Source organism: Triticum urartu, chromosome 6A (assembly GCF_056163025.1).
Source record: "Triticum urartu cultivar PI428250 chromosome 6A, HENAU_Tu73, whole genome shotgun sequence".
Taxonomy (NCBI): domain Eukaryota; kingdom Viridiplantae; phylum Streptophyta; class Magnoliopsida; order Poales; family Poaceae; genus Triticum; species Triticum urartu.
In genome coordinates, this window is record NC_141878.1 from 22,650,400 (window position 1) to 22,662,206 (window position 11,807).

General features: G+C 45.2%; 1 pseudogene across 1 annotated transcript; it reads left to right on the plus strand.

Moving 5' to 3' along the window:
* The first annotated feature begins 296 nt into the window (after positions 1-296).
* Positions 297-11,601, plus strand: LOC147963411 (uncharacterized; annotated as a pseudogene). Its single transcript, XR_015608465.1, has 5 exons — positions 297-1,142; positions 1,724-1,864; positions 7,796-8,904; positions 10,415-10,835; positions 10,921-11,601. The product of XR_015608465.1 is annotated as an uncharacterized LOC147963411 (transcript).
* The last annotated feature ends 206 nt before the right edge of the window (positions 11,602-11,807 follow it).

Sequence of the window (11,807 nt, forward strand, 5' to 3'; positions counted from 1 at the left end):
GTCTTGTTTTACGTGATGTTTTTAAGAAGAGAATTCCATGTCTTTCCGCGACGTACAATTTCCATGCTTTTTCCACAAGCGTTTCTCGAAACTAGCCAAGTGCCAGCACCACTTGAGCATCCTGACTACTACATTTTCCGCATATGTTGACTGATAGGAACTGCGAGCACCACTTGAGCATCAGCGTCATCTCCCTTTTTTGGGTATAGGAAGCATCCACTGCCGTGCGGAAGCCGTCAAGCGAGTCAGCTGCCACCGAAATGAAGAAAGCGCCAACGAACAGAGAAATTGTGACTGCAGAAAACCAATATAAATCCAGGCACTCTCACTCCCTATAGGCTATAGCACAGATTAAGATAAACAGCAAGACGCAACTCAATCCATGGCCGCTACACCATCATTTGCCTGCATTATTCCCATCATTATACTGCTGCTCTTACCTTTGGCCATCCCTACTTTTTCATCTTCTTCTTCTTCAAGTCTGGCGCCCAATGGCAGCGAGACGGACCTCGCTGCGCTGCTGGCTTTCAAAGCCCAGCTCACGGATCCTCTCGGCATCCTGGCTGGAAACTGGACAATCGGCAGGTCCTTCTGCCACTGGATCGGCGTCTCATGCAGCCGCCGCCGGCAGCGCGTCACGGCTCTATCACTGTCAGAAACGCCCCTCCTTGGATCTTTGGTCCCTCAGCTCGGTAACCTTTCTTTCCTCTCCGTTCTCAATATCACCTATGCTAACCTCACGGGTTCCATCCCTCCGGGACTTGGCAGGTTACATCGACTAAGGTATCTTCATCTTAGAGAAAATAGCTTGTCAAATGGCATTCCTACTAGCATAGGAAACCTCACGAGTCTCGAGTTCCTTAATATAGGTTTTAACCAACTCACCGGCCAAATCCCTCCTGACCTGTTCATTAGTATGCAGAAACTTGAACTGATTTCTTTGGCCGGAAATGACTTGAGTGGCCCAATACCATCCAACCTATTCAACAACACCTCCTCCTTGAAACACATGTTCTTATATAACAACAGGCTAACGGGCCAAATCCCTGGTGACATGCTTGTACGTCTTGACAACCTTAGAAAATTCATTCTGACTGGAAATGACTTATGCGGCCAAATACCACCTTATTTGTTCAATAACACACCGTTGTTGGAGACATAGACCTTGGAAACAACAGTCTATCAGGTCCCATTTCACAATCCATATGTAACATGTCCAAGTTGCTATACATTTCATTGGCATATAACAACCTTTTCGGACCGATTCCGAACAATGAAAGTTTTAGCCTCCCAATGTTGCAAACTTTTGACCTCTATGGAAACAAATTTAGTGGCCGGATTCCATCCGGGATCGCATCATGTCAATACCTAGAAGAATTGAATTTGGCTATAAATTCTTTTGCGGATGTTGTTCCATTATGGATAGCTGAATTGCAATACCTCAAATATCTTTCCTTGGGTGAAAACAACCTTGTTGGCTCCATCCCAACAGCTCTTAGCAATCTCACAAGTCTTACCGTGCTGGACCTCTCTTCTTGCAACCTCACAGGACACATTCCCCCAGAATTAGAAATAATGCAAAAACTCTCCTATATAAATCTTGGAGCCAATCAACTTACCGGTACAATTCAAGATTCCCTTGGGAATTTATCCGAGTTGTCTTACCTAAATTTTTACATTAATAAAATATCTGGCTCGATACCGTCAGCACTAGGGAAGATTGCATCTTTGGAAGTGTTTGGCCTGCAAAATAACGACCTAGAGGGGGATATTATGGATATCTTGTCCCCTCTTTCCAATTGCAGAAGCCTCAGATCGCTTGACATAGGGGGTAATTCTTTCACGGGTGCCCTTTCTGACAACTAGATGACTCGTTGCGCCCATGGCGCAAAAAGCGACAGCACGCCACTAATTTAAAATTAACTTAATAGATACTTATATCTTATTATAATATGATACAGGATAAAAGGAAGTCAAAATAAGCAGGAATAGACTGCATGAAACAGTACAGATCATATCAGTACATGCAGTACAAATTAGCAAGAAAAATAAAATTACAACTGTGCCATTGGGACAAAAGAACCACACTCTGGACACCTATACACACGCGTCACACATGTAACGTCGGAGGTCAGCACGTGGTTGACTGTTTGTCTTGTTCCATCCACCAGTTCACCATCTTCGTCCGTTCCTTTCCCCATTCTACTCGTACTGAAGTGATAAAGCACCTGTCCGTTCCTTTCCCCATTCTACTCGTACTGAAGTGATAAAGCACCTGGTGGAGGCCGCCGCCGACACTTTGGGCTCCATCTTGGCGGCGGCTGACGCTGCAGCTTGGCGGCAGAGCGGCTCCTGCTGCAGCTCAGAGGCGTTGCGGCTCCATCTGCATCTTGGTGGCCCGGCAGCTACCTCTGTAGCTTGGAGCTGCGGAACCGGCAAATGGTGCCACTGTTGCTCATACCGGCGAGCCAACTCCTCAGTTGCCACCGTCGCTCCCTGCCGTAGGTGGCGTCAGTTTCGGCTGTGCCGGCACTCCCTGAAGCTGGTAACTTTTCACGGCAAGGGATGCTCCAGCACGGCAGCCACCGTTGCCACTCAGGTAAGAACTAACCTCCTTCAGTGTTTGATGAATCTGCAGATTTTGTGTGTGAGCTCGTTGCTACTATGCTAATAGCCAAGTCTCGAGGGCAGTGTTGATACTGAGCTGAGTGATTCAATACAGGAGCACTAATTAGCAGCTGAGACTGCTCCAATCATCCAGCTGGGTATATTGTATAAGATACTTAGTTGAGTGACCGCCTTTAAAAGAGTATCTTCTAACTAAGGGCTCCTTTGATTCAAAGGAATTGCATAGGATTTTTGGAGGATTTAAACCCTTAGGAATTTTTTCTGTGATGCTCGTTTGATTCGTAGGATTGGCATCCTTAGGAATTTTTCCATATGATCCATTTGTACTACATTTTGGAGGAAAATTTCCATCCACTCAAATCTCTTTGTAGAATTCCTTTGTTTTTCCTATGCTATCAAACATTCTCTGCAGGAGCAACCTGAAGCCAAAAGAACACAAAACTGTATAAACTAAAATAAAAACATGTTCACATGCCTACTAACTTTGAAAGTCCGAGTCCTACTATAACAGTTCAAACAATCAATTGTCAGAAGAGGCTAATTAAGGTACTGGTATAAGGTACTTTAACTTTAACTGGGCACACATAATATAGGATTAAAGAATTTAGATAAGATGCCAAGGGTTCTTCAGTCTATGGCACTCACCTGAAGACTAAAGCGATGGTTGTCATTGCATAGTTCTAGACTAAATAATAAGAGCATAACCAAAAGATTTACTCCCTGCGTTTCTAAATATAAGTCATTTAGACATTTCAAATGGACTACAACACATGGGTGTATGTAGACATATTTTAGAGTGTAGATTCACTCATTTTGCTCTGTATGTAGTCACTTGTTGGAATCTCTAGAAAAAGGCTTATATTTGGGAAAGGAGGGAGTATGCATTAGTGCATGAACAAATAATAAAAATAAGCCTATAATATCCCATGCCATATGCACACCAAATGAAGGCCAAACAGAAGATCACCAATAAGGAAAATATTACTATGTGAGTATAATTTTTCAGGAAAACGATAGAATGGTGAGATTGAATAAATACAAGATTAAGAAAGGGGAACATGCAACAACAAAAAGCTTTCGAAAAGCAGTAGTATTTTTACCTCCGTAACAGAGGAAGTACAAAAATGAGTTAGTTGGCATTTCTTCGGATGGCGAATTGCCTGGGAAGAAGGATCAGTAGGTATAATAATGGTGTTACTTTCTTGCGCAAGCACCAAAACTTCGCTAAAAAGTAAAATATATTGGGCGCATTGCACCTTTATTTTCCCTGTAATCCTTGCCTTTGCTTCTAGACTGTATGATGGCGGTGCAAGCTAGCCAGCATCTTCAGATTAGTCCTTCAAAAAATCACACCGAGGGTAACAGTTGGATTGATTGTATCATCCCTGTGACGCCATTATCAGAAATTCAGTAGCCGCTTAATAGTAAATAGAAGTGTACTGCTTGCTGCTTATCACGCTTACTTAGGACTCATAGGCCTTATCTAATCCCTCTCCAAAGCAAACCATCTATCTATGCCAAATAGGCAAGAGGTAGGCAAAGATTCTATACACCTAAGAGTATATGTCAATCTAAACTCAAGTACTGCTCACAAGAAAGCGAGCATGATAACACGTCGTTGCTTGCTCTAATAATAAATAAGTTGTTGGAAAGGAGGGGGAGGCTATTTTATTTATAAAGTTTAGTTTAGTGATTTAGTACAAATAAGGACATGTCCAAACCTGACAGGCACAACAACCTCAAATGCATGGGGTTGGTTTGGTTAAATCAGGATGAGCAGAAATGAAACGCACCATATACATTTTCCATGCTTCAACATATATCCGTGAAAAGCATAGAACTGTTACGCATCCTCATATACTCACTAAAGAAATAGAGAATATACTAAACTATTTGTATGCATCCACATACACTCATTAGAAAAACAGAGTAATGTGTGCGTGTTATGTAAGTTAGTTGGCTACCAATCGTACCAACCTTTCTTTAGCATGTTTGAGAAGAATAACACAGCAGGATCGACCAAAGCAATCTTTCGCTTGAGTTGCTTATCCTTGGTCGTTTCCAGAATCCAGGCAGAAAATTATGTACGTATGTGGTGTTTCTCCATAGAAAGGATCTCCTCTGGCGCTGGGGGACATTTGCATTTATCTACTGTCTCTCCTCGGACAGTGCCTCATCAACAGTTGAAACCAGGTCCCCCCCTCCAATTGTTTGTTCCGAATGCAGATCATTCTCGAGAAGCACACGTTAGAAAACTGTAGGTTAGTATGCCTTAGACATAATTATTCTGAATGCAAACAGGAAATAAAGAAGAAAGAGAAAGGACTTACTTGCTAACTGGGTGCAATATACAGTTAAGAGATTGCATAGCCTTGCATCCCATGACTTCAGAAAACAGGAATAGCACTGCAGCTGAAGATGGCTGGAAAAAAAATCTAAGATCATTTACCTACTGGGTGTTCTTGTAGAAGAATACCACTATATATGCACTTGACAACCATAGCAGTTTGGTGCAGAGTCGTATATTAATAAATGGAACATATTTCGATCTTGTGGCATTGCCAATCTTCTACACCAGAAAGAGGGCACCAAAAAATATTCATGCAGGAGTTGAATGTAGTAAATCTAAGAAGCAGACATAGTGGAAAAGTTAATGAACCATTTGTACTGCTACTTCAGATTGGACCAAGAATCTTATAAATTTAGGAAACTCGCAAACATAAGACCGCATATGGTCTTGCAACTTGCTCTCACTATGGAAGCTAAAACATCAAAATGTATACAAAATCTGTTTGTGTCTCTAGCATTACTAAATCTGGAACACTCGGCCTAGCTGGACAGAATGCATACCTGTCGTAGACAAATACTACTGGATCACAGGTGCCAAGGATTCCTTGTTATTTAGCAATGATCTGACATCACCTTCAGGAATCTCTCCCAGCACAAGTTAGTCCCCTTCAATAAAGCAAAAATATATTGCATCGGATATGAGCATTGCAGAGTAGAAGCATCCAGCATCACCTACAAAATACAAATCACCAAGTATTAGAAAATGATAAATCTGAAAGTTGCAATCATAGTCAAATTAAAAACAACGGAAGTTAATGTCGCCCTATAATCTCTCTTCTTCTCCATGTCAGTGAAAAATCAACATGTCAAGAATAAGAGTGAGAGGCAAACGAAAGGCAATGTGCAATACATCATGATTGGCTAAAACATCGACTACTGCCCTCCGATGTGCCTCCCTGTACAAAACTCAAATCTCCAGCGGCTGCCGCACACTGAAGCGTTTAGGCCGAGTTGTGTAAGGAGTGGACTACTACATCGTTACCATCCCCAACAAAGGAAAGCAAAGCGACGTACCAAGTATCCATGGTCCACGAAAGAAGAGGCAACATGTCCGCGCCGCCGGCCCGGCCTCGCTGCTCCTTCCCCCATTGCCAGTCCCCCTGCTCCTTTACTCCAACCATGAAGGATCCAGCTAACAACGGAAAAACAATTAGTTGGAGTGCAGAATCTGCATAGAATAACGGAACACATCAATCTAGGCATCTAGCTAGCTTCTGCCATCAGGGTTGCTTGCTAATTGCAACGATATTCGTAATTGAAGATTCAATGAGAACTATCAAGGGATAAAAAAAGAAAGCTGAATCTGTTCACTCAATGTGTGCATGGCCTATAATGTCCTCACATATGAGTAATTCATCAAAGAAGCCCTAAAAAAAACTTCAAACAAAAAACACAAATGAAAGGCAAGCTTACCTGAATGGGGATGGCCCATGACCTGGATCTCCTAGTCCACGCGCTGGTGATCTGCTGCTACTTGAACAGCAACTCTGCCTGCTGACGCTGCCCAAACTGTGCAAGTTTCTCCATAGTTTCCTTGCAATTGTTAAGATCAAAATCAGCAGCTTTTGCAACTAATGCAGAGTGTGAGTTTCTCTGCAGACAAAAAAGGCTTTGCAGATTCAGTATAGTTGACACAAACAAAATGCATTACCTGCTTTCCTCAAGAACCCATGACTGAAAGATGTGGAGAGAAAATTGCAAAGCATGAGCATTAGTACTTAGGTATCACAGAGATTCAATGGAATTTCAACAAAACCAGGGCTTGCTTTTCACACTATTGAACGTTCACGTATTTCATATTTGATCCACCTTTCAGCTGGGCAAAACAACAAACAGATGGGGGCACAATATCTATTTATTCTCAGAAAAGAAATTACCAAATATCTGGCCACGAGGGCGTGCGTAAGAGGACGGAGGAGAGAGCGCACGTGACAGCGAGAAAAGATGTAGGCGAGGACGCGGGGACTGATCTCTCGGGTGGATGGATTGGACGGCAGCGCGAAAGCCGGATGGAGTCGGCCGTCTCTGCGACCCATGCTCCTCCTACCGACGGCGGCGACGTGGACCACCGCTGTGCCTCGAGCTCCTCCCGAGGTCGCCGCCGCACGCGTAGAGATGGAGGCGGGGTGCAGCCTCCCGTGCATCATGCCCGAGCCTCGAGCTCCTCACAGCTCCCGATTCAGGAATGGATCGAGCCGCCGCCAACCACAAGGCCGCGCCCGACCTCGCCAGCGCAGGCCGACGCCGGCCGGTGACCATCTCCCGTAAGCCGCCACACCTCCCTCTCATCTTTCCTCTCCCTTTCTCCCGCCTCTCCTCTCCTTCCTTCTCTGCTAGGGTTCATGAGGAAGGAGGGGAGGGGGTTGGGAGGCTACGGCGGGGGCTAGGGATGACGAGACGCCGCCGCGCATGAAGAGGAGAGGAGGCGGCGCGGAGGGAGAGAGGAAGGAGAGGAGGAGGCGAAGAGGGAGAGAGAGAGGAAGGAGAGGAGGCGGCGTGGATATTTTCTCGGGCTTGACTCGGTCCACCCATGATGGATGCTCCGGCAACCGACGATCACCGCTGCCTTTTTTCACCCAGACACAAATACGAACACAGGGCGTGACTGCAAGACGGACCCGCGCTAGAGGCTGGCCCAGCCGTCAGCCGCTCTAGCCTGAGTAGACAGCGTACAGAAAAATGAATGCACGGATGTTTACCACGACGATGGAAAGTACGCTGGCGTCGGCCAGCGAGGCATATCGAGCGAGCCGGATGAATTTGAACCAGCGATGGCGCTAGAACGGCGGGTTGTGTAGCTTGATTTATATGTTCAATGTAGGAAACCTGACTTCAAAACTAATCAAGTTCCTCGCAAATGATAACCAGCTAGTAGGTGGACTTCCAACAACAATTTCAAACATAAGCAACCTTGAATGGGTAGATCTTTCTAACAATCTACTCATCAAGTCAATCCCAGAATCCATAGCTACACTGGAAAATCTTGAGTGGCTTCATCTCTATAACAATAACTTGTTAGGAGCTATTCCAATAGAAATGGGCAAGCTTGGGAATCTACAACGTTTGTTTCTACACAGAAACAAATTGTTTGGCTCTATACCAAGTAGTTTTGGCAATCTTAGTTCGTTAGAGGAAATCGACTTGTCCAATAACCAGCTAAGTTCAGTGATACCTGAAGGCCTATTCAGCCTTGATAAGCTTGTCAGACTCGACCTATCTTTCAACTCTTTTTGTGGTGCACTGCCAGCGGATGTTTCTCGGCTAATACAAACATACCAAATGGACCTTTCCTCTAATTTCTTCGTAGGAAGCATCCCACAATCAATTGGACAACTTAAGATGCTAACCTACTTAAATATATTGCACAACTCATTCGGAGGCCCGATGCCAGACACACTTCAAAAGTTAACTAGCTTGGCATCACTAGACGTCTCCTTCAACAACCTGTCTGGTACCATTCCTATTTTCCTTGCAAACTTTACAGACTTGACTACCTTGAATCTCTCATCCAATAGGCTAGAAGGCAAAATACTGGAGGGAGGTGTTTTCTCGAACCTCCCGTTGCAATCTTTGATTGGGAATGCTGGGCTATGTGGTGCCCCACGCCTAGGATTTTTGCAATGTCTTGAAGAACATCATTCAAGTAATAGACACTTGCTGAAATTTGTACTCTCACTAGCCTTGGTAAGTTTTGGAAGTATGTCTATCTGCTTATACATATGGATCAAGAAGAGACAAAAAAATAAGGAAGAGGTCAGAATGTATGCCCATTCAATTGATGGAATAGGCCATCAGATAGTCTCCTGCCATGAGATCATTCGGGGCACAAATAATTTCAATGAAGAGAACTTGTTGGGATCCAGAAGCTTTGGAAAAGTCTACAGAGGACAACTGAGTGGCTTGGTTGTCGCGATAAAAGTTCTTGACATGGTAAATGTTTGTGCCCGGTGCACCGGCCGAGTCTTCGGCCGGTCGCTCGCGACACGTGAGCTGACTCGTGGCCCCGCACGGCCGCACCGCTAACTTTCCCCATCACACCGCTACCTTTTCCCACCTTATCCTCAGTCTGCATCTATCTTTCTTCATCAAATCCTCTCACCATGGAAGCCTCTCGAGCTTGATTCCCTCCTCTCTCTCCCTCCACTCCTCCTCTAGCCATGGAGCACTAGTCGTTGCTGCTCCGCCGTGCATCTCCCTCCTACCCTCCTCTCCCACCCCATCCCCCATCCCCACGCTCCTGAATCTTGTGATGCGATGGCTATGGCCGCAGATCCGCAACTGCGTGCTTGGCTGGAAACGGCCAGCCCAGTGCTACAACGGGCGACGGCTGTAGATGCCACCTCTGGCAGCGACCGTTTTTGCTGGTAAAGCTTCAACCTTCAGCTGGATTTTTTGCTGGAACCACTGGTTGGGGATGTTACAAGCAGGGGCATTTTTGGATGGAACCATATTCTTTTTTTGCTGGAACTGATCCTAATTTTTGCTGCCACCTTGTTTTGATTTTCCTGGAATCAGTCTAAAAATTGCTACCACCGTCTTCCAATTTTGCTGGAACCTGCAAATTTTTCTGCTTTAACCAAGTACTGCAGATTTTTTTTTTGTAAATTAGCTTCAACCTTCGGCTGGATTTTTGCTGGAACCACTGGTTGGGGATGTTACAAGCAGAGGCAATTTTTGCTGGAACCATGTTCTTCTTGAATCACCGGTTCCAGCTTCTGCTCAACTCAATTCATCTTTTTTGCTGGAACCGTGTCTTTTTTTTGTTGGAACCGGCAAATGATTTTGTTACAATGGCAATTTCTGAAGTTCTTTGTTGGTTGAGATTATTTGCTACGGTCAGGCGTGACGCATTTTTTGCTGGAACCGTATTAATTTTTGCTGGAATCAAGGATTTTTATTGCTTCAAGCAATTTACTGGGTTTGCAAGTTGCTCAAGTCGTTTTGCTGGAAACCTTTTGTTTTTGCTGGAATCAGTTTTTAATTTTGCTGCAACTACCCACCAGAGTTTTTTTTGGGTTGAGATGTGTTATTTTGCTGGAATCGTGTGGTGCAGGTCGACGCCGGCGGCGATGTCGTGCTATGATGGGCGGTGCCGGCGCGAGTTGCTGGAACCGATGTTTGGCAGAGCTGCATCCGACAGGGGGTGGTGCTGGAACGACGGGAGATGAGGAGGGTGTGCAACGATGGCAAATTGGAGCTGCAGAGAGAGGTGGGGAGGAGTGGAGGTCCGACTAGCGGCGGAGATCCGGCGGGTCAGGCCACCCGTCCATGGCGCTCGTGCCCGCTTGTGTGCTTGCGTGATTTGCAGGGTAGAAACAGCATGGTGGAGACAAAAGCGTTCTGTATCTGACGGCAAACAGAGCTTTAATCGGACGTACAGGGTGCGACCGGCCCAAATTTGGGCCGGCGCACCGGCGCCTATTAGTGCCCGCTTGACATGCAATTGGAGCAGGCCATAAGAAGCTTTGATGTTGAGTGTCGTGTGCTTCGCATGGCACGACATCATAACCTGATACGAATACTCAATACATGTTCCAACCTAGACTTCAAAGCACTTGTGCTTCAATACATGCCAAACGGAAGTTTAGAGATGTTATTACACCAGTCTCAGCGTACAGTGCACTTGGGATTCCTTGAGAGGCTCAATATCATGCTTGATGTGTCGATGGCAATGGACTATCTACATCATGAGCACTATGAGGTGATTTTGCATTGTGACTTGAAACCGAGCAACGTGTTGTTTGACGAGGACATGACCGCACATGTATCAGACTTCGGCATTGCAAGGTTGCTTCTAGGTGATGACAATTCCATACTTTCTGCAAGCATGCCCGGAACAGTTGGCTACATGGCACCAGGTACTCAACTAGGCCTTGTGAAATGGTTGCCAAGTTTGACCATACATGCATGCTCTAATATATAATTTTTTTATTTCTTGTGTAGAGTATGGATCTCTTGGAAAAGCATCACGGTTTCGACGTGTTCAGCTACGGGATCATGCTCCTTGAAGTCTTCACTGAAAAAAGTCCCACTGATGCTATGTTTGGGGGTGAATTAACCCTTAGGCAGTGGGTCCACCATGCATTTCCTGCGGAGCTTGTGTGTGTTGTGGATGGCCAGATTCTACAAGGCTGCTCTTCTAGCTGCGACTTGGCTAAAGGATTTCTTGTGCCGGTATTTGAGCTAGGTTTGTTCTGTTGCAGCGACTCGCCTGACGAGAGAACAACGATGAGCAATGTGGTTGTGATGTTGAAAAAGATCAAAGCAGAGTACACCAAACAGACAACAGTGACATCGCGTGGTGTGGCACAGTGATTGATCTCCCTTGCTCCCCTCTCTCTTTCCAACGGTGCTCATGGAGGACAAGGAGAGGCCGTCAAGAACTAGCCAGCTCCATCCATCAGGCTTGTACCTGTTAGAAGTATAATTATGTTTAAGTTAGAGATTAGGAGTTAGAGATAGGATTGGTTTAAACCATGTACGACTTGTCCCCTACTCCAAGTCTTTCTCATATTGTACTCTATATATATCCCACATCTGGGTCAGATCAATACAACACCGGATTCTAGGGTTTCATATTTTCCACATGGTATCAGAGCGGTTTGTCCAACGACGCCGATCCTAGGACCCTCCTCCACTTCCGCAGCGCGCCGCCCCCGGGGAGATTAATCTTCCCTTCCCGGGGGCGCGGCACCCGATCGATCACTGATCATATCGGTTCCGTAGATTAGATCAATTTCTTAATTTAGATAAATTCACCAATTTCTGAAATTCTCTTAGATCATTTTTTTAGCCACCAAATAAACTCGCCAACCCTCAAATTCCTGTGA